A 22,980-nucleotide genomic window follows, 5' to 3' on the forward strand; every position below is an offset into this window, starting at 1 on the left:
TTATCATTATGCTTATTTTTATTATGATTGTTGATTTATCCCTTTAGTTAATGTTCAATTAAGAATCATCCTTCTTTTTGGGGGTGCGCATTCATTTCACTCTCTTTTAAGAGTTTAATACACTTTTTCTCAGTGCACATGGATTGAGTAATGAGGGATCCATTTAATGATCATTTCATTCCTTGACTCATTTGCTAACAATAGTCTATAGTTTTGCATCCTTAACATCACACTCATCTATAGGGCTAGCTTTTTGATTAACTAAGAATTGTTATAGATCTAGAGTTTTTATGTCTAATTTTATCTGCCTAGCAAGAATTTTACTGCCCTTGTATTTGATTGAGTGGGTATTTATAAAAAATGACATTGGATTATACTAGAGTATAGTGAATATTAATTTTTTGCAAGGTCTCTAGAATACAACTATCCTCCACATTTCTTATGCATAGATAGAAACAAATGACATTAGTAGAATAGATGATGCATTAATCCACATCATCTCCTTGATAGAATAATTTAGTTTTTGCAACTAGTAAAGAGATTAGCTAGAACATACCAAAGAAATCAACAAACATGCCTCCTAACATTACAATTTGGATGTCACTCTGCCACATTGATATTACATTCTAGATGTAAGGGGTAATTTGATCTGCATTGAATATTTTGTACATCATTTTTTGCATTTTGTTTATGCAATTGATCATTTTATGTTAACTGTTTTATCTTGAATGGGATATAGATATGGAAATATAGTTGGGCATTCTCTGAAAACCCTAGTTTTTTTTCCCCAAAATAGGTTTATTTTGCATCCACTAATTACTTTTTGTGGATGCAAATGACTATCGAGAAGTGCCCAATTGTGATGGAAATGTAAGCTACTTATATGTTATATTTTTTATATTAATTATATTATTATTATATATGCAATATTAAAATATTGACTTGGCATAAGATTATAGTCATAATTTACTATTCTATTTTAATTTTGTTCATCATCTTAAAATGGATGATTCATAATATTATGTTATATATTACACCTTAATCATATTTGTAATAATAAATTATATTATGTAATATTATTATTTATATTTTCTTTCTTTATTATAATAATTTGAATAATAATATTTCATAATGTATTTTTTTTTTTTTTAACATGATTATTATTATGATTATGATTATATTTAATTTAAGTTTTTGTTTAACTTTGTATTTAGGCTCTATCATCATTCAAATATAGCTTTTAAAAAGGGACATTGCATTATGGTCATGGATATAAAGTTTATGGTTATCATCAACCATCTCAAGATCCATCAATATGTGGTTCTAGGGCTTATTCCATAATTGGGGTTATCAACAGGTGAAGCATAGCCATTGCCTACCAAACTTTGCTAGTTCATTATTTCCTTTTTTTATAGGTTTTTTAAAGAAATTTATCATGAACATATTATTTAGTTCTTTTTTTTGCATTTATGAATTAGGATCACTTTTCATATTACTAGGAATAACTTAATTATAGATCATTGATAAAAGTTGTCTTTTCATGTGCCTCGTTTTTATCAAATTGCTATTTTTATGTTGTTTGTAGACTAAGGTTCAATAAATGTCAACATTAGGTGTAATGAATACTTTTAGCACCCATCTGAGCATAAGGAAGAGGAAATATTTGATCCTTTGGTACCTCCAATGTTAAAAAGTGAGTATTTCAATTGATTGTGTTTCATAGTTTTTAATATATGTGATTTTTTAATGGGTTTGATGTTTTTATTTAATGTAAATGTCAAATTTCTTGACATAAATTGCCTAATCATTGGTATCTTTTTCTAAGAAGTTAGCACAAGAAATAATACTTGTGTGTGGGAAAAGTGCTCCAAATTATATTTTATAAGAGTCTATGACAACAATAATTTAGAGAAGTGTAATTGACATGAAATATAATTTTAAAATGCTTGAACAAAAAGAATTTACAATTGTTGAATTAGTATTGATAAAGATTTAGATTTTTTTTTTTTTATAACAACTAAAATTTGTGTTTTTTGAGAAGAGTATATCATGTTATAGTGACCATGATCATGATAGATCTAATGTTGGGAAGACAACTTTGTCATTTTTTTGCATTATTCTTTAAAGGGTACTAGCTCAATGGAAGAGTACCTACTTTATAAGTAGGAGAATGGTGGTTCAAATCCATTGTGCCCTAATATGACTAAATCAATGATTAAATAAACTACCAAATATGTTACAATATACACTACCAAATATACTACCAAATAAATTGCCAAAATTACCAAATAAACTACCATATAAACTACCAAGTAACAACAATAAATGACTAAATTAATGACCGAATCATTGATTAAAATAATCTAGTCATAAATTTGGTTGAGAGACAAATGTTCGGCAATAAACTACCATAAGTCATTTGATCAAAATTAGTCACATATCTATAATTTTTAGTAGTTTATTTAGTAATATATTTTTTGTTTTTGTACAAGTGGCAAAATCTCCCAGTTTCACTTGTAAATCTAGTAATTCTTCTTCCATTTTAATGCTTTTCTAATATCATCATCATTAGAAGCTTCTTCAAAAGTCTTTCGAAACTGTTCAAAAACTATTTCTACAAACATCAATTTTTCCCTTGAATCATATTCAAAAATACCTAAGCATGCATCACTGTAATGCTTCTCTGCCTCTAAAATTTTCTCTTGGGTTTGATCCTTGAGCTTATGAATTTTTGTACGTAATGTTTTGTTTACTTTATTTCCATGTGTAATCTTCTCTATCCAATCATCAATTTTATCTAACTCCTCCATTGTGTATACCTCCATTAACATCTAATACCTTTGGCCTTGATTGATTGTAATTCTTATAGGTATTTTCCCCAAGTATGTACTTTATCCATCAAACCAAAATCTTGATTCAAGATGGCTACCAGCTTATCCACATTATCCTGCATATGGTGGAGGAGCTTAAGATTGTCTTGTATAATTTGCACACTTTTCTCTTCAAAATTTTCTCACCCTTGCTGACAAGCTCTCAAAATTGGATCAAGTTACACTATCTCCCTATCTGTTCTCTCTAGTGATACATTCAAAGTCTCTTTAGGATTTTTAAGATCTAAGGGACCAACAACTTCATTTAGATATCCTTTTAGGATCTCATTCTATTTCCAAAGTGTTATCAATTTTGTATCATCTTGTTTTGAGTCCCTAAACACTTCTTTAATCCTAGTTGTCACCATCAACTTAGTAGTGTCCAACGTGGGTTACCAAAGATAAACCTCCCTAATTTGATAATCCTTTGAATTGAATTCTTCAAAATCTTTTTGTAGAGGAGGGATAGCAATGTGAAAAAATAAATCCAAGTTCTGATCACTCATAATGAAGGCCAATGCTCATGCAACTTTTGCAATGACTTAGGTTTTCTAAGAACTTCAATCAATTCTCTTATTCTTTCCTCAGTATCATATTGTTATCTTTTTTTCCTTATCACATCTTTTCTTAGCCATCTTGGGATATGATCCATTGGAGATTTTCATTTTGAAGAAAAAGGAATTTTCTTTACTTTTCTCCTTTTATGATAGATCCACATCAAGAGTCTCTATGTTTGTGGAGTCCACAGTTCTCACCTCTGTGTCTTTAGAAGTCTATTGAGCGTATTGACATATTTGGTCTTCTTCTAATGCTTCATCTATGGGTATTTATTGTCACTTTTCCTCTCATTCAACTCAAACTTGTTCTTCTTCATTTCTTGGAGGGAGAGGAGTAGTAGAACCTTTATCACTGCAAAATGTAACCTAATTTATGAAGAGTAGAGCTACTTTTGGTCCTTCTACCTCATGTGCTAATTGACTCTAGTCCTACTATTGAGGTTGATTACTTGGAGTATCCCTTATTTTGTTTCCCACCAATTTAGTATCAATCAACATAAAATAAAAATATGACATTTGAAAGACATCAGTGCCTTCACCTTCCTACTCATCAATCCATTACTATAGCTCATCTTCTAATGTAGTAGATTGAATAGGCTTCTTAGGAATGCATGCTGGTGTAATTGTGGAGCTTCTTCTCCATTCCAACTTTGTAGCTCTCGCAAGATGATTCCTCTAGTTCAAAGGAAGGTTATCTACTTCATCCACATCATCCTCTCCTTCCTCTTCTTCTAGGATAGCTTCTAGGATTGATGGGAAAGGAATAACTCTTCTAATCACCTTTTATCTCCTCTCGACTAGAGTCTTGATTTTTTTTTAATCTTAGGAGTAGATCAAGAAGCTTGTACCTCTTGCTATAGCAAAAACACTTCTCATACATTTGTTTTAGCTTCTCATTGCCCTTGTTCAATTGGTGGAACTTGAGGATTGTCTTGGGTTTGTATAGCTTCAATATTTTTTGACCCTTGTACATTTTTTACCCCGGGCTATGGTAGTGCTTGAGTTGATTTTTCTTCTGGATCAATTTGTTGAGGATAAGTTCTCTTTCTCTTGCCTTTACCTTTTTTAGCCCTAGAATATCTAACATCTTTATCAATTTGATGTACTATTTTTGGCCTTGCTATTGATTGAGCTATAAAATTGGGCACTATTATCTTAGCTCCTCAAAATCTTGCTAGCTAAGGCGTAGTGTGGAAGTCTACCACTAGACGAATTTGATCTAATTTGAAAGGTATCTTAACCAAATCCTTGGTCAATTTTATAACATGCCTAACCCTATGATTAATCTCTGAGTTTTCTTCCTTATCAATCTCAACATTCATAACAGGGCAATCAACAATCTTATCCCTATTGAACAATGGACCAAAGACATCCTCAGTATCTCGTTACAAAAATTCAAAGGAACCTCTATATTCAAGGAACTCATTGATAGATAGAGAGTCATCCTACATATCATACTCATCTACTACATTTATCTAGTGGCCCTCCATTGCATCTTCATGTTGAAATGTCTTGCTAGCCAAATATTGTACTCTTCCAATTTCATCAAAACAAGGGCAAGGAGAGTTATATTCCTCCAAGGGATACTGATCCTATTCAAGCTCAAAGAATTAAATATCTTGTCTCTAGACCACACTAAATGGTCCTATAGTAATAGGCCATACCCATGCTATTTTATGATTCTTTCTTACTCTATCGTAAGCAAAGAAGAGTTGTTGAGACATCCCCAACATTATAAGTTTCACCTAGATATCTAAGGAGCTTCTTGGGATTGATAATGGTATCCACTACAATCAAATAGGTGAATGTTTGATACTAGATGTAGTATGCTCCAACTTCTAAAATATTTCTCACTACCTCCTCTACAATCCTCTTCATATAATTTCCTCCAATGAATAATATAATTGAAAATATGAATGCATCATTTACTATCTTGTATTCCTTATAGTACTTTGAAAGCTTTTTCTTCACCAACAAGGGATATACTATGTAGGGCCATGCATTTGCACTTGCATACTATCCTTTTTAGAGAATCCTAGATAATTCATCACCCTCTTAACTAGTTGGTATACCAAATATGTTGTCATGTAAAACCTACAATTATTCTTAACTATCACCAGCTACTCATCCATGTTCTCACTAAGAATGGAAGCCTAATCAATAAGCATCTTCGCTATCTTGACAGTCCCAATAAAGTGCACCATCCATATATTTAGGTCTCCCAATGGTGGAAAACCCATGACTCTACTCAATAGTATTATTGAATATCTAATATCTTCTTTCATGTAACCTCTCCTCATGTCCACTTTTCTTGATCATCTTTCTACCTAGTGATAGGTTAGTTTGATAGACTAGTCTACCTTTGGAGGATGGAACACCTTTCCTATGTTCTTAAGTCAAAGATCTAGTAAGATCTCTCCAATAATTCTTTTCATGGTCCTTTCTTCAAAGACATAGCTTCCTACCAGTGTCATGATCAATTCTAAAGATTCTAATGATACTCATGTGATGCTCCACTAACTAGTCTTGATCAAATAAGAGAAAATATCAATGTGAACATTTCTTTAGGCTTACTGCGTAACACCAAGCACGTGTTCCAATTTTTATGACCAAGTTTGATGTCCTAGATCTCTAAATAATGATTTTGGAAGTGTAACTTTGTCAAAACACCTTGAAACTTGAACACCACTAGTTTTGGGACCATCCTTGTGGCAAGGGAGGATGATGAAGAAGCCATTGAATTTTCACAAAAATTACATCTATTAGTCTAAACTCAAATAAAAATCAATTAATACCAAACCTAATGACAAAATAAAAAAAATTAAAAAGCTAATTTTATCCCTAAAATGCAACAAAGGCACACCTAGCACACCTCTAAGATGTGTCAGGTGCACACCCTTAGAATACTTAAGCAAAAAAGGGTGCATATTTAGTGCACCTCATGTGTTGTGCTAAATGCACACCCTTTATTCCTTTGTAAGGGATGCTTTTGGGTATAAAGGCGTGCAACTATGCATCTAAATAGGTGCACAATTTTAAACCTTTACTTCAATGTGAGTCTTAAGATTTTTTAATGATTTTATTTTTTTCAATATTTTTGTAAAGAGAAAAGGTGTGTAGCTATGTACCTTAACTTGGTGTTTTAATGTTTTGTATTTTATTGGGTATAGGTGGCAAAGGTGGTTAGGTTTAGGAAAAGACATGAGGAGATATGCAAATGTGGGAGACTGGAGCTTAGAGGAAATAAAGAAGGTGAGAAGGGGTGGGGGTACTAGGTTTTATAAACTCATTACCTAGCGTAGCTCTTGGAGATGTGCAGCTACGCTGCTACATTATTCTATTATTGTGCCCTTTCCAAGAGAATTTTCTTTTCCTATAGTATTTGGTGCACTAGTGTACCTAATGAGGTGTGCTAGTGCATCATTTTTCTTGTAAAAAATGACTTATCCCCTTAGACAGTGATTTTTAGGATCTAGGTTTACAAATTGGGACATGGATTTGACCAAAGACACTACGCCAAACCCTAGAAAAAACTCAAACCTCATTTCTAGGAAAAATGGGGTGTGCATTATGAAACCACAAAAAATAGCCCCAAAAAAAAAAGAAATGACAAAGACATTTCTTCATCAACAAACATTCTTCCGATATGTGTCAAATACCAACTGAATCCCAAATATTGCAAGCATAATTTGAGTCATTTAAAAAAAACCTTAGAATCTTGAATCTTAAAGTTCAGTGTGTGTTTAGTGTATTCATTTCCTTTGACATATCAGAATCTAGTCTACCAAAAAAATTTGACAACTTGGAAACAATCTTCCACCCCTTCCAATCCATTCATTGGGAATCTTCATGAAAGTTGTTTATCAATCCTTTGTCTAACCAGATGAGAGAATTAGTTTGGAGGGCTCTTAGTAGGTTGTCACTTTCCTTTTAAAGTCTTAGGTAATATTTTGAATACTTGTTTCTTGTAGCTCGTAATGTTACCATTTGATTCTTCAATGAAGCAATGGTTTTGATCTTAGATAGCTTATTTAGAGCGCATATCCCTATAGTCAAATTACCTTTCTCAAGCTTTGTAGAATCCTTCATTCTTAAAACATTTCTTTATTTTATTTTCTTTCTATACCTTGGCCACACTTAGACTATGTGGTGAAGACATTGGTGTCATTTCTCAAATTTGATCTTTTGTGAACATGCCTTGCATTCCTCTTTTAAGAACATTTTAGAAACTCTCATGCCAAACAACAATCTTAACAATTCATTTGAGAAGACCCTTTTGTTTGAATCAGTAAGTTTTGGACTATTCTTTGCTACCTTTGACCTTGGTTCAAAGAAACCTAAGATAATAAATCTTTAAATTTGCAAAGTGCTAAGAACTTGTTGATCTACAATTCCAAATCTAGGACTAAAAATCCCCTATTACTATAGGTAACATCCATTCCTTAGTATAAGAAAAAAAAATTGAAAAAAAAAAAAATTTGATAAAGAAATATCTCTTAACAATAGTTGAAAACAAAAGAGCGGTTAATGACGATATGTCAAGATAAAATCTTAGATGCACCTAACCCCTAGATTGATGCAACTTTGAAAACAAACATGCAATTGAGAAGAAAATGGATTGTAAAAATAAAAACACTTACAAAAAAATACACTTGTAGAAATAAACATGCTTAAAGATTTTTTTTTATTTTTTAAAAATTTTAATCTATCTTTTAGTCTTCAAAGTAATGCTTAATAAATTACTCATTGACTAGCAACAAAACCAATTCCACCTATAAGGAACTCAGCCTAAAACTATTTTCTCCCAGACTTTCTATGATCCAATAAGGGCCAATCCACAAGTGTTGAAACTTAGTGTGGTTGCCCAACTTTTCTTTCACCTTGTCCTAGAGTAGAAAAAGGATGGATATTTGGGTATGCGCAGGATCATGGTGTGCCAAAAAGAGGCAATGTGAAAAAAATAGAGTTTGAACACGTCTAAAAGTGCTTCAAAATCCGCTCTGACTTTTTTCACCTATCTAGGTACCAAACCTAGAAAGTAAGGTCCAAGCCTTATCGGATATCCGATTTGAGATTGGATATCTGATATGAGATCGGATATTAGATCTCATATCAGATATCCAATATGAGATCTGATATCCGATATCAGCGACATAAAAATTGGAGGGAAAAGACACAAAAATTAGAGGGAAAAACAAATTTGTAAGTGATATAACTAATTTGAGTTATGAAATATGTAAAGATATAATATATAATCTATAAATATATAATATAATAACATAACTATTATATATAAAATAATATATAATCTATATATTATATAATAATATAATATAATATAATATATATATATATAACGTAACGTAAAGATATAATATATAATATATTAATATATAATAATATATTATGTTATTATTATTATTATTATCTATAAATATAATATATATTATTATTATTTTTACTATATTTTTATTAAATATAATAACGTAATATAATATATATATGTTATTAATACATATTATTATTATTATCATATATAAATTATAATCTATAACATATTATTATTATTATTATCATATGTAAATTATAATATATAATATATTATGTTATTATTATTATAATCTATAAATTATATATATATATATATATATGATTGTTATACTATATTACTATTTTTACTATATTATTTCTAGTGGAGTCATTTGTATGGGTCAAAAGGGCTCATAGGATGACCTATGACCCCTTTGGACACATTCCATGATGAAATATGTCCCTAAGGGATCCTAGGACCCCTAGGGACATTAAAATAGTTTATATGCATCGAAGGGGGTCACAAGCTGACCTATGAACCCTTTCGACATATTACAAGATGACATTTTCCACTAGAGGTCCTAGGACCCTTAGGGACATATTAAAATCATTTATATGGGTCGAAGGGGGTCATAGGATGACCAATGACCACCTTCAACACATTTCACGATGACATATGTCCCTAAGGGTCCTAAGACCCCTAGGGACATATTAGAATCTTTCATATGGTTTGAAGGGGGTCATAGGGTGAACTATGACCCCATTCGACAATTTACATGATGACATATATCCCTAGGGGTCCTACGACACCTAGAGACATATTAGAATGCTTCATATGGGTCAAAGGGGGTCATAGGTTGACCTATGACCCCCTTTGACCCATTAAATGATAACATATGTCTCTAGAGGTCCTAGGACTCCTAAAGACATATTAGAATCATTCTTATGGGTCAAAGGGGCTCATGGGGTGACCTATGACCCCCTTCGACCCATTAGATGATGACATATGTCCCTAGGGGTCTTAAGACACCTAGGGATATATTAGAATCATTTTTATGGGTCAAAGGGGGTCATAGGTTGACTTATGACCCTCTTCGACACAATACATGATGACATATGTCCCTAGGGGTCCTAAGACACTTAGGGACATATTAGAATGCTTCATATGGGTCAAATGGTGTCATAGGTTGACTTATGACCCCCTTCAACCTATTAAATGATGACATATATAGCTAGGGGTCCTAGGACCCCTAGGGACATATTAAAATCATTTTTATGGGTCAAAAGGGGTCATAGGTTGACCTATAACCCCCTCTGACCTATTACATGATGACATATGTCTCTAGGGATCCTAGGACCCCTAGGGATATATTAGAATGTTTCATATGGGTCAAATGGGGTCATAGGTTGACCTATGACCCCCTTGAACCCATTAAATGACAACATATATCTCTAGGGGTCTTAGGACCCTAGGGACATATTAGAATCTTTGATCCATTACATGATGACATATATCCCGAGGGGTCCTAGGATCCGTAGGAACATATTAGAATCATTCATATGGGTCAAAGGGGGTCATAGATTGACCTATGACCCTGTTCGGCCCATTACATGATGACATAAGTCCCCAGGGGTCCTAAGATCCCTCAAGACATATTAGAATCCTTCATATGGGTCAAAGGGGGTCATAGATTTACCAATGACCCCCTTTGACCCATTAAATGATGACATATGTCCCTACCGGTCCTAAGACCCCTAGGGACATATTAGAATTGTTCTTATGCATCAACGGTGTAATAGATTGACCTATGACCCCCTTCAACCCATTAAATAACGACATTTGTCCCTAGGGGTGCTAGGACCCCTAATGACATATTAGAATTGTTCTTATGGGTCAAAGGGGGTCATAGGTTGACCTATAACCCCCTTCGACCCATTACATGATGATATATGTCCCTAGGGGTTCTAAGACCCCTAGGGACATATTAGAATCCTTCTAATCAATCAAAAGGGGTCATAGGGTGACCTATGACCCCCTTCGACCCACTACTTGATGACATATGTCCATAGGGGTCCTAGGACCCCTAGGGATATATTAGAATGCTTCATATAGATCAAAGTGTGTCATAGGTTGACATATGACCCCCTTCAACCCATCAAATGATGAAATATCTTCCTAGGGGTCCTAGGACCCCTAGGGACATATTAGAATCATTTTTATGGCTCAAAGGGGGCCACAGGTTAACCTCTGACCCCCTTTGACATATCAAATGATGACATATGTCCCTAAGGGTCCTGGGACCCCTAGGAACATATTAGATTCATTCATATGGGTCAAAGGGGGTCATAGGTTGACCTATGACCCCCTTTGACCCATTAAATGATGACATATGTCCCTAGGGATCCTAGGAGACCTAAGGACATATTAGAATAATTCTTATGGGTCAAAGGGGGTCATAGGTCTTTGACCAATTACATGATAACATATTTCCCTAGGAGTCCTAGAACCCCTAGGAACATCTTAGAATTGTTCATGACCCATTACATGATGACATATGTCCCTAGTGGTCCTAGGACCCTTAGGGACATACTAGAATATTTTATATGGGTCTAAGGGGGTCATAGGTTGACCTATGACCCCCTTCGACCCATTATATGATGACATATGTCACTAGGGGTCATAGGACCCATAGGGACATATTAGAATCGTTCATATGGATCAAAGGGGGTCATAGGTTGACCTATGACCCCATCGACCCATTAAATGATGACATATGTTCTTAGGAGTCTTAGGACCCCTAGGGACATATTAGAATTGTTCGTATGGGTCAAAGGGAGTCATAGGTTGACCTATGACCACCTTCGACATATTACATAATGACATATGTCCTTAGGAATCCTAAGATCCTCAGGGACACATTAGAATGCTTCATATGGGTCAAATTTGGTCATATGATGACCTATGATCCCCTTTTACCCATTAAATGACAAGATATGTTCCTAGGGGTCCAAGGACCCCTAAGGACATATTAGAATTGTTCTTATGGGTCAAAGGGGGTCATAGGGTGACCTATGACCCCCTTCAAACTATTACATGATGACATATGTCCTTAGGGATCCTAGGACCCCTACAGACATATTAGAATGCTTCATATGGGTCAAAGGGGGTCATAAGTTGACCTATGACCCCCTTCGACCCATTAAATGATGACATATGTCCCTAGAGGTCTTAGGACCTCTACGGACATATTAGAATTATTTTTATAGGTCAAAAGGGGTCATACGTTGACCTATGACCCCCTTCGACCAATTACATGATGACATATGTCTCTAGGAGTCCTAAGACCCCTAGGGAGATATTAGAATCATTCTTATAGGTCAAAAGGGGTCATAGGGTGACCTATGACCCCCATCAACCAATTAAATGATGACACATGTCCCTAGGGGTCTTAAGACACCTAAGGACATATTAGAATGCTTCATATGGGTCAAAGGGTGTCATAGGTTGACTTATGACCCCCTTCACCCTATTAAATGATGTCATATATCCCTAGGGGTCCTAGGACCCCTAGGGACATATTAGAATCATTCTTATGGGTCAAAGGGGGTCATAGGTTGACCTATGACCCCCTTCGACCTATTACATGATGATATATGTCCCTAGGGGTCCTAGGACCCCTAGGGACATATTAGAATTGTTTTTATGAGTCAAACAGGGTTATAGGGTGATTTATGACCCCATTTGACCCATTAAATGATGACACATGTCCCTAGGTGTCCTAGGAATCCTAAGGACATATTAGAATCATTCTTATGGGTCAAGGGGTCATAGGTTGGCCTATGACCCCCTTCAACTCATTAAATGATGACATATATCCCTAATGGTCCTAGAGGTCCTATGACCCTTAGGGACATATGAGAATCATTCTTATGGGTCAAAGGGGTTCATCGGTTGACCTATTATCCCTTTCGATACATTACATTATGACATATGTCCCTAGGGGTCCTAAGACCCCAAGGGACATATTAGAATCTTTTTAATAGGTCAAAAGGGGTCATAGGGGTCATAGGGTGACCTATGACACCCTTCGACCCATTACGTAACGATATATGTCCATGGGGGTCCTAGGACCCTTAGGAACATATTTGAATACTTCATATGGGTCAAAAGGGATCATAGGTTGATCTGTGACCTCCTTTAACCTATTAAATGATGGCATATCTCCCTAAGGGTCCTAGGACCCCTAAGGACATATTAGAATCATTCTTATGGCTCAAAGGGGGTCATATGTTAACCTATGACACCCTTCAACATATTACATAATGACATATGTCCGTAGAGATCCTAGGACCCCTAGGAACATATTAGATTCATTCATATAGGTCAAAGGGGGTCATAGGTTGACCTGTGACCCCCTTCGACTCATTATATGAAGACATATGTCAATAGGAGTCCTAAGTCCCTGAGGGACATATTAGAATCGTTCTTATGGGTCAAAGAAGGTCATAGGTTGACTTATGACCCACTTTGACACATTATATGATGACATATGTTCCTAGGAGTCCTAGGACACCTAGGGACATATTAGAATGCTTCATATGGGTTAAAGGGTGTCATAGGTTGACCTATGACCTCTTTCGATGCATTAAATGATGACATATATAGCTAGGGGTCATAAGACCCCTAAGGACATATTACAATCATTCTTATGGGTCACAGGGGGTCATAGGTTGACCTATAACTCTCTCTGACCCATTACATGATGACATATGTCCCTAAGGTTCCTAAGATCCCTAAGGACATATTAGAATGCTTCATATGGGTCAAAGGGGCTGATAGGGTGACCTATGACCCCCTTTGACCCATTATATGATGACATATGTCTTAGGGATATATTAAAATCATTCTTATGAGTGTAAAGGGGTTATAGGTTGACTTATGACCCACTTTGACATATTACATGATGACATATGTCCTTAGGAGTCCTAAGACCCTAGGGACATCTGTCGTCATATAATTGGTTGAAGGAGGTGATAGGTCAACCTATGACCTCCTTTGACCCATATGAATGATTCTAATATATCCCTAAGGGTCTTAGGACCCCTATCTATATATGTCATCATTTAAGAAGTCAAAGGGGGTCATAGGTCAACCTATGACACCCTTTGACCCATATGAAGCATTCTAATATGTCCCTAGGTATCTTAGGACCCCTAGAGACATATGTCATCATGTAATGTGTTGAAGAGGGTCATAAGTCAACCTATGAGCCCCTTTGACCCTTAAGAACAATTCTAATATGTCCCTAGGGGTCCTAGGACCCCTAGGGACATATTAGAATTGTTCTTAAGGGTCAAAGGGGCTCATAGGGTGACCTATGACCCCCTTTAACCCATTAAATGATGACATTTGTTCGTAGGGGTCTTAGGACCCCTAGAGACATATGTGGTCATGTAATTGATTGAAGGGGGTCATAAGTCAACCTATGATCCCCTTTGACCCATAAGAATGATTCTAATATGTCCTTAGGGGTCCTAGGACCCCTAGGAACATATTTCATCACTTAATGGGTCGAAGGGGATCATAGGTCAACCTATGACTCCTTTTGATGCATAAGAATGATTGCAATATGTCCTTAGGTGTCCTAGGACCCCTAGGTACATATGTCATCATTTAATGGGTTGAAAGACATCATAGGTAAACTTATGACACCATTTGATCCATATGATGCATTCTTATATGTTCCTAAGGTTCCTAAGACCCCTAGAGACATATGTCATCATGTAATGTGTCGACGTGGGTCAATTGTCAACCTATGCCCCGTTTGAATCATAAAAATGATTCTAATATGTCCCTAGGGTTTTGAGGACCCCTAGGGACATATGTCATCATGTAATGTGTCGAACGGGTCATAGGTCAACCTATGACCACCTTTTACCCATAAGAATGATTCTAATATGTCCCTAGGGGTCCTAGGACCTCTAAGGACATATGTCATTATGTAATGGGTTGAAAATGATCATAAGTAAACCTATGACCCCCTTTGACTCATATGAATGATTCTAATATGTCCTTAGGGGTGCTAGGACCCCTAGGGACATATGTCATAATGTAATGGGTCAAAGGGGGTCATAGGTCAGCCTATGATGACCTTTGACTCATATGAATGATTCTAATATGTCCATACAGCTCTTAGGACCCCTAGGGACATATGTCATCATTTAATGGGTTGAAGGGGGTCATAGGTCAATCTATGACCCCCTTTGACCCATAAAAAAGATTCTAAAATGTCTCTAGTGGTCCTAGGACCCCTTTGGACATATGTTGTCATGTAATACGTCGAAGGGGGTCATAGGTCAACCTATCACCCCCTTTGACTCATAAGAAGCATTCTAATATGTCCCTAAGGGGTCGTATGACTCCTAGGGACATATGTCATCATGTAATGGGTCAAAGGGGGTCATAGGTCAACCTATGACCCCCTTAGACCTATAAGAACGATTCGAATATGTCCCTAAGGTTTTGAGGACCCTTAGGGACATATATCATCATGTAATGGGTCGAAGCAGGTCATAGGTCAACCTATGACCACCTTTGATCCATAAGAATGATTTTAATATTTCTCTAGGGGTTCCAGGACCCCTAGGGACATATGTCTTCATGTAATAGGTTCAAAGGTGTCATAGGTCAACCTATGACCCCCTTTGACCCATATGAACGATTCTAATATGTTCTTAAGGGTCCCAAGACCCCTAGGGACATATGTCGTCATGTAATTTGTCGAAGGCGGTCATAGGTCAACCTATAACCCCCTTCAACCCATAAGAATGATTCTAATATGTCCCTAGGGGTCCTAGGACCTCTAGGGACATATGTCATTATGTAATGGGTCGAAGGGGATCATAAGTCAACCTATTAGCCCCTTCGACCCATATGAATGATTCTAATATGTCCCTAGGGGTGCTAGGACCTCTAGGGACATATGTCATCATGTAATGGGTCAAAAGGGGTCATAGGTCAACCTATGACGCTCTTTGACCCATATGGATGATTCTAATATGTCCCTAGGACCCCTAGGAACATATGTCATCATTTAATGGGTTGAAGGGGGTCATAGGTCAACCTATGACCCCCTTTGACCCATAATAACGATTCTAATATGTCTCTATGTGTCCTAGACCCCTAGGGACATATGTCATCATTTAATGGGTTGAATGGGGTCATAGGTCAACCTATGACCCCTTTTGACCCATATGAATGATTCTAATATGTCCTTAGGGGTCCTAGGACCCCTAGGGACATGTCAACATATAATGCGTCGAAGGGGGCCATAGGTCAACCTATGACCTCTTTTGACCCATAAGAACGATTCTAATATGTCACTAGGGGTCCTAGGACCCCTAGGGACATATGTTGTTATGTAATGGGTCGCAAGGGGTCATAGGTCAACCTATGACCCCCTTTGACTCATATATATTAATAATATACATATATATTAATAACATACATATTAATATAATAATATATATTAATAACATATATATATATGTTTATTATATTTAATAAAAATATTATGTTATTATATATATATATATATATATTAATAACATACTTTTATATAGATATATATATTGCATTATTATATTTAGTAAAAATAATAATAATATAAATTATATTTATAGATTATAATGAGAATAACATAATATTATATGTTATATCTTTACATTACATTATTATATATATATATATATAATATTATAATACATATTTACATAGTAATATAACAAAAATAATTTATAAATCATAAGGTATAAGTCTTAAATCCGGTTTTCCCACCAAAATGGGTTGGGATTTCAAATTTTCCACCAAAATTCACCTAGCCATATCGGATATCCGATTTGAAATCCGATATCTGATTTCAAATCCGATATCCAATTTCAAATCTGATATCCGATTAGGATTGGTATTTACCAAGCCTACCCAGTCAACCCAAAAGACGTGTTTGAAGAGGGTTTTAGTGATACTCAGACTTCGGGTAGTCATCTGACAATGTTATTTTGATTGAAATTGAATGAAACAAAAAGGGTTGTTTAATATCACTCTCAAGATTCGATCAATATAATTTCTGTCAAATTCTGAGATCGATAAGTATTTATTAGTTAATTATCAATGAAGATTATTGTAAAGTGTTGATTGACATACTGATTGAAAAACATCTATAATTTTCAAACGGTATAACATTTTTTAAATCTAAAAGTTGGGTCACATTCTATGCTTCGCCTAGTATAATAAAAAAATTTAAAAAATTTAATTTGGTAAAATTTTCTATTAGTTAAGGTGGTCAGACACGAGACTTTTTTTTTTCCGAAAAAGTTTTGGTAGAAAATTCATATTTAATTATTTATTTAGAATAAATATACTGAAAAATATGCATCACATCCGAGCATGAGTCTACTTTTCACATGTATAATTATATTAAAAAACTATTATCATTTGATTTTGATTAAGGTGGTCAGACATACACCTACTTTTTATTTTTTCCCTAAAATTTTTGTAGTACTGCATTAAAATTCAAACTTTTGACCAATCAATTATTTTTTTCTCCTGATAAGGCCTAGTAGTTTAGAAACTACATTCAATTTGCTATAGATTATTTTCTTACAACTTTTTGATATAAAGTTTATAACCACTTTAAAATTATGTGTCAAGTTGACATAACCCTAATTTTCTGATTTTTCACTGCCACTTAAGGCCATAGTTTGGTACACCATGATCCTACACATACCCATTCCAAAAATAATCTAATCTTAAAATCATCATGGGTAGTTAAATCTGTTGAGCCACACACTATACCATATTTATCATGAAACTATTCCAAAACCTCTTTTACTTCCTCATGTCCCAAACATAAAGATCAACAAGTTCTTAGCACTTTGAAAATTTAAAGATCGATTATCTTAGGTTTCTTTGAACCAAGGTTGAAGGTGGCATGGAATAGTCCAAAACTATAATATTCTTTGCACCACTAGATTGATATACTTTCTACATCATCTACTCAGAAGTAGGCATGGGAATAACCCCAAGCATACCTCATAAATGCTAAATTGTATCTTTAGGAAAAAGCTTTGTAAAGATATTTGTAATTTTTTCTTTTGTACTCACATATTCCAATTTGATTTCTTTCGCAACAACTTTCTCTCATGAAACATGATACTTAATGAATATATGCTTAGTCTTAGAATGTAACACAAGATTCTTAGACATTCTTATTGTACTTGTATTATCACAATGTATAGTAACATGTTTTGAAATTTCTATCCTAATGTCCTTCAACATATATTACAAAACTTCTTCCCCATACATAGTAGATTCTTTTCATGCAATCTCTCCTGCATTGACATCAATGAAAAAGGCTTCATTATGTCAATCATTGGGTCCAAGTCTTCAACCAACTCAAGGGTTCAAAGAAACCTCTTTTTACCAACTATCAAAAGTCTTTGACGACTCTTCTCATTATAGATACTCCCCCATACAAGAATCATCAACATTCAATCTAAATAAAAAAATTTCTTTGCACTACTAGATTGATATACTTTCTACATCATCTACTCAAAAGTAGGCATGGGAATAACCCCAAGCATACCTTATAAATGCTAAATTGTATCTTTAGGCAAAAGCTTTGTAAAGATATTTTCAATTTCTTCTTTTGTACTTATATATTCCAATCTCCTCTTTTGTACTCACATATTCCAATTTGATTTCTTTATCAGCAAATTTCTCTCTCAAAACATGATGCTTAATGAATATATGCTTAGTCTTAGAATGTAACACAATATTCTTAGACCTAATTATTGTACTTGTGTTATCACAATGTATAATAACATGTTTTGAAAATACTATCCCAATGTCTTGATAACACAAGTATAATAAGTATGTCTAAGAATGATGTGTTACATTCTAGAACTAAGCATATATTCATTAAGTATCATGTTTTGAGAGAGAAATTTGTTGAGAAAGAAATCAAAGTGGAATATGTGAGTAAAAAAGAACAAATTGCAAATATCTTTACAAAGCTTTTGCCTAAAGATACAATTTACCATTTACGAGGTATGCTTGGGGTTATTCTCATCCCCACTTCTGAGTAGATGATGTAGAAAGTATATCAATGGAGGATTTTTTCATGTAATCTCTCCCACATTGACATTAATGACAAAGGCTTCATTATTTCAATCATCGGCTCCAAGTCTTCAACCAACTCAAGGGTCTAAAGAAACCTCTTTGTACCAAATACCAAGAGTCTTTGATGACTCTTCTCATCATAGATACTCCCCCATACAAGAAACATCAACATTCAATCCAAATAAATAATATTCTTTGCACTACAAGACTGATATACTTTCTACATCATCTACTCAGAAGTAGGCATGGGAATAAACCCAAGCATACCTTGTAAATGCTAACTTATATCTTTAGGAAAAAGCTTTGTAAAGATATTTTCAATTTGTCCTTTTGTACTCACATATTCCAATCTTCTCTTTTGTACTCACATATTCCAATTTGATTTCTTTCTTAGTAGCTTTCTCACTCAAAATATGATACTTTAAAATGAATATATGCTTAGTCTTAGAAACTAATACAGGATTCTTAGACATACTTATTCTACTTGTGTTATCACAATGTATAATATCATGTTTTGAAAATTCTATCCCAATGTCCTTCAATGTTCTTAGCACTTTTCAAATTTAAAGATTGATTATCTTAGGCTTCTTTGAATAAAGGTCTAAGGTAGAAAGAATAGTCCAAAACTTACCGATTCAAACAAAATGGTCTTCTTGAATGAATTGTTAAGATTGTTGTTCGGCATGAGAGTTTCTAAATGTTGTTAAAAGAGGAATGCAAGGCATGTCCACAAAAGATAGAATCTAGGAAATGACACCAATGTCTTCACCACACACTCTAAGTGTGGCCAAGTTATAGAAAGAAAATAAAAATAAAGAAAGGTTTTAAGAATGAAGGATTCTACGAAGCTTGAGAAAGGTAATTTGACTATAGAGATATGGACTCTAAATAAGATATTTAGCATCAAAACCATTTCTTCATTGAAGAATAAAATGGTAAAATTATGAGCTATAAGAAGCAATTATTTAAAATATTACCTAGGAATTTAAAAGAAAAGTGACAACCTACTAAGAGCCCTCAAAACTATTTCTGTTATCTGGTTAGACAAAGGATTGATAAACAACTTTTGTGAAGATTCCAAATGAATGGATTGGAAGGGGTGGAAAATTTTTTCCAAGTTGTCAAAATTTTTTGATAGACTACATTCTAAGATGTCAAAGGAAATGAATACACTAAATAGACTCTAAACTTAGATATTCAAGAATCATGAATACACTAAATAGACTCTAAACTTAGATCTTCAAGATTCTTGAATATCTAAGTCTAGAGTTTGTTTAGTGTATTCATTTCCTTTGACATCTCAGAATGTAGTCTATCAAATTTTTTTGACAACTTGGAAACAATCATCCACCCCTACCAATCCATTCATTGGGAATTTTCACATAAGTTTTTTATCAATGCTTTGTTTGACTAGATGTTCAAAACCTCTTTTACTTTGTCACATCGCAAACATAAAGATCAACAAGTTCTCAGCACTTTGCAAATTTAAAGATCGATTATCTTAGGTTTCTTTGAACCAAGGTCAAAGGTAGCAAGGAATAGTCCAAAACTTACTAATTCAAACAAAAGGGTCTTCTCAAATGAATTGCTAAGATTTTTGTTTGGCATGAGAGTTTCTAAAATGTTTTTAAAACACAAATGCCAGACATGTTCACAAAAGATCAAATCTAAGAAATGACAACAATGTCTTCACCACAGAGCCTAAGTGTGGCCAAGGTATAGAAAGAAAATAAAAATAAAGAAAGGTTTTAAGAATGAAGGATTCTACAAAGTTTGAGAAAGGTAATCTTTCTATAGGGATGTGCGCTTTGAATAAGCTATCTAGCATCAAAACCATTGCTTCATTAAATAATCAAATGGTAACATTATGAGCTACAAGAAGAAAGTATTTAAAATACTACCTAGGACTTTAAAAGAAAAGTGACAACCTACTAAGAGCCTTCAAAACTAATTCTCTCATTTGGTTAGATAAAGGATTGATAAACATCTTTTGTGAAGATTCCCAATGAATGGAATGGATGGGGTGGAATATTGTTTTGAAGTTGTCAAATTTTTTTGATAGACTGCATTCTAAGATGTCAAAAGACATGAATACACTAAACACACACTAAAATTAGAGATTCAAGATTCTAAGGTTTTGGTTTAAAATAAGTTCTTAGCACTTTGCAAATTTAAAGATCGATTATCTTAGGTTTCTTTGAACCAAGGTTGAAGGTAGCAATAAACAGTCCAAAACATACCAATTCAAACAAAAGGGTCTTCTCGAATGAATTGCTAAGATTGTTGTTTGGCATGAGAGTTTCTAAAATGTTCTTAAAAGAGGAATGCAAGGCGTGCTCACAAAAGATCAAATCTGAGAAATAACACCAATGTCTTCACCACACAGTCTAAGTGTGGCCAAGTCATAGAAAGAAAATAAAAATAAAGAAAGGTTTTAAGAATGAATTATTCTACAAAGCTTGAGAAAGGTAATTTGACTATAGGGATATTCACTGTAAATAAGTTATCTAGCATCAAAACCATTGCTTCATTGAAGAATCAAATGGTAACATTATGAGCTACAAGAAGAAAGTATTCAAAATATTACCTAGTACTTTAAAAGAAAAGTGAAAACCTACTAAGAGCCCTCAAAACTAATTCTCTCATCTGGTTAGCCAAATGATTGATAAACAACTTTTGTGAAGATTTCCAATGAATGGATTGGAAGGGGTGGAAGATTGTTTCCAAGTTGTCAATTTTTTTTGATAGACTACATTCTAAGATGTCAAAGAAAATGAATACTCTAAACAAACACTAAACTTAGAAATTCAAGATCATGAGGTTCCTTTTGTATAATTTTCTATCATATAGCATGTAGTATTCACACTTCATTTTGAGTCCCCTATATTGTGAACTATTCATCCTATTAGGATACTAGTTTTGTGAAAGTTAGTAAACAATATCTTGCTACTAGACATCTAATATTATTCCCTAGTCAATATCAACCTGAGATAATAGAATCATTTTGTCATCTTCAACATCTATTTCTCCATCAAACTAGAATTTCTTTTCATCTTCAATTTGGTTACCCACTATCCTTTTTGATAATCCTTGTCCTCTTACCAATTTCATGAGTTGAATTTCTAAATCAAATTATTGAAGGATTTCCATCCATTTTCCTTATCTTTCACCAACTTCATTTTGCATCAACAATTTCTTAAATGTTGGATTAGGCATAATCACATATACTGTTCTTGTTAGTATCTAATGGCAGAACTTCTTTACCAATTTGATAAACCAAAAGACTATTTATCAAGGATAGAATAATTTAACTTGGCATTTTTTAGAGGGAAACTCATAAAGGAAATGGGTCTTTCATCTTGCTTTTCCTTCTTCTATGTTAGAATCCCAACACATGAGTGCTCTAAAGCAATGTGGTATATTTTGAGAGGCAGTCCATAATCTAGAATCACAAGTATTTGGGCCATAGAAATGGACACTTTGATATACTCTAATGATTTCTTAATCTTTGCAACAAATTTTTTTTTAGCTTCATTTTTTATTAAATTATTAAGGGGACAAACTATCTTTGCAAATCCACTTATGAAGTTTTGCACAAAATTTATCTTTCCAAAGAAAGACTTAAGTTCTTTTCGACTATGAGGAGGTGAAAACTTTGGGATGGTTTCAATTCTATCAGGATCATTGGAGATTCTAGCTTCAAAGATGATATGATGTATGAGCTTTCCTTTAGTAACCCCAAATTAATATTTCTTGGGATTGAGGAATATGTCGTATTTATGACATCTATTGAATACCTATCTCAGATCAGCAATGTGAGTTCTTTGATCCTTTGAAAAGATAGTTAAATCATTCATGTAGATGACTATACACTTTTTTTATTAATCCCTTGATAGCTTCATTGATAGCTCATTGAAATATAGCCCCTACATTAATAAGCCCAAAATGAATTCTTTTGTAAGAAAAAGTTTCCCATTTAGTCATGAAGGCCATCTTCAGCCTATCAACCATTACTTGATTATTTCCTCATCCATTGTCATCTTTGAACCATTTACAATTTCTA

This window comes from Cupressus sempervirens, chromosome 10, assembly GCF_028749045.1.
Source record: "Cupressus sempervirens isolate cs-2001-9-10 chromosome 10, ASM2874904v1, whole genome shotgun sequence".
Classification (NCBI taxonomy): Eukaryota; Viridiplantae; Streptophyta; class Pinopsida; order Cupressales; family Cupressaceae; genus Cupressus; species Cupressus sempervirens.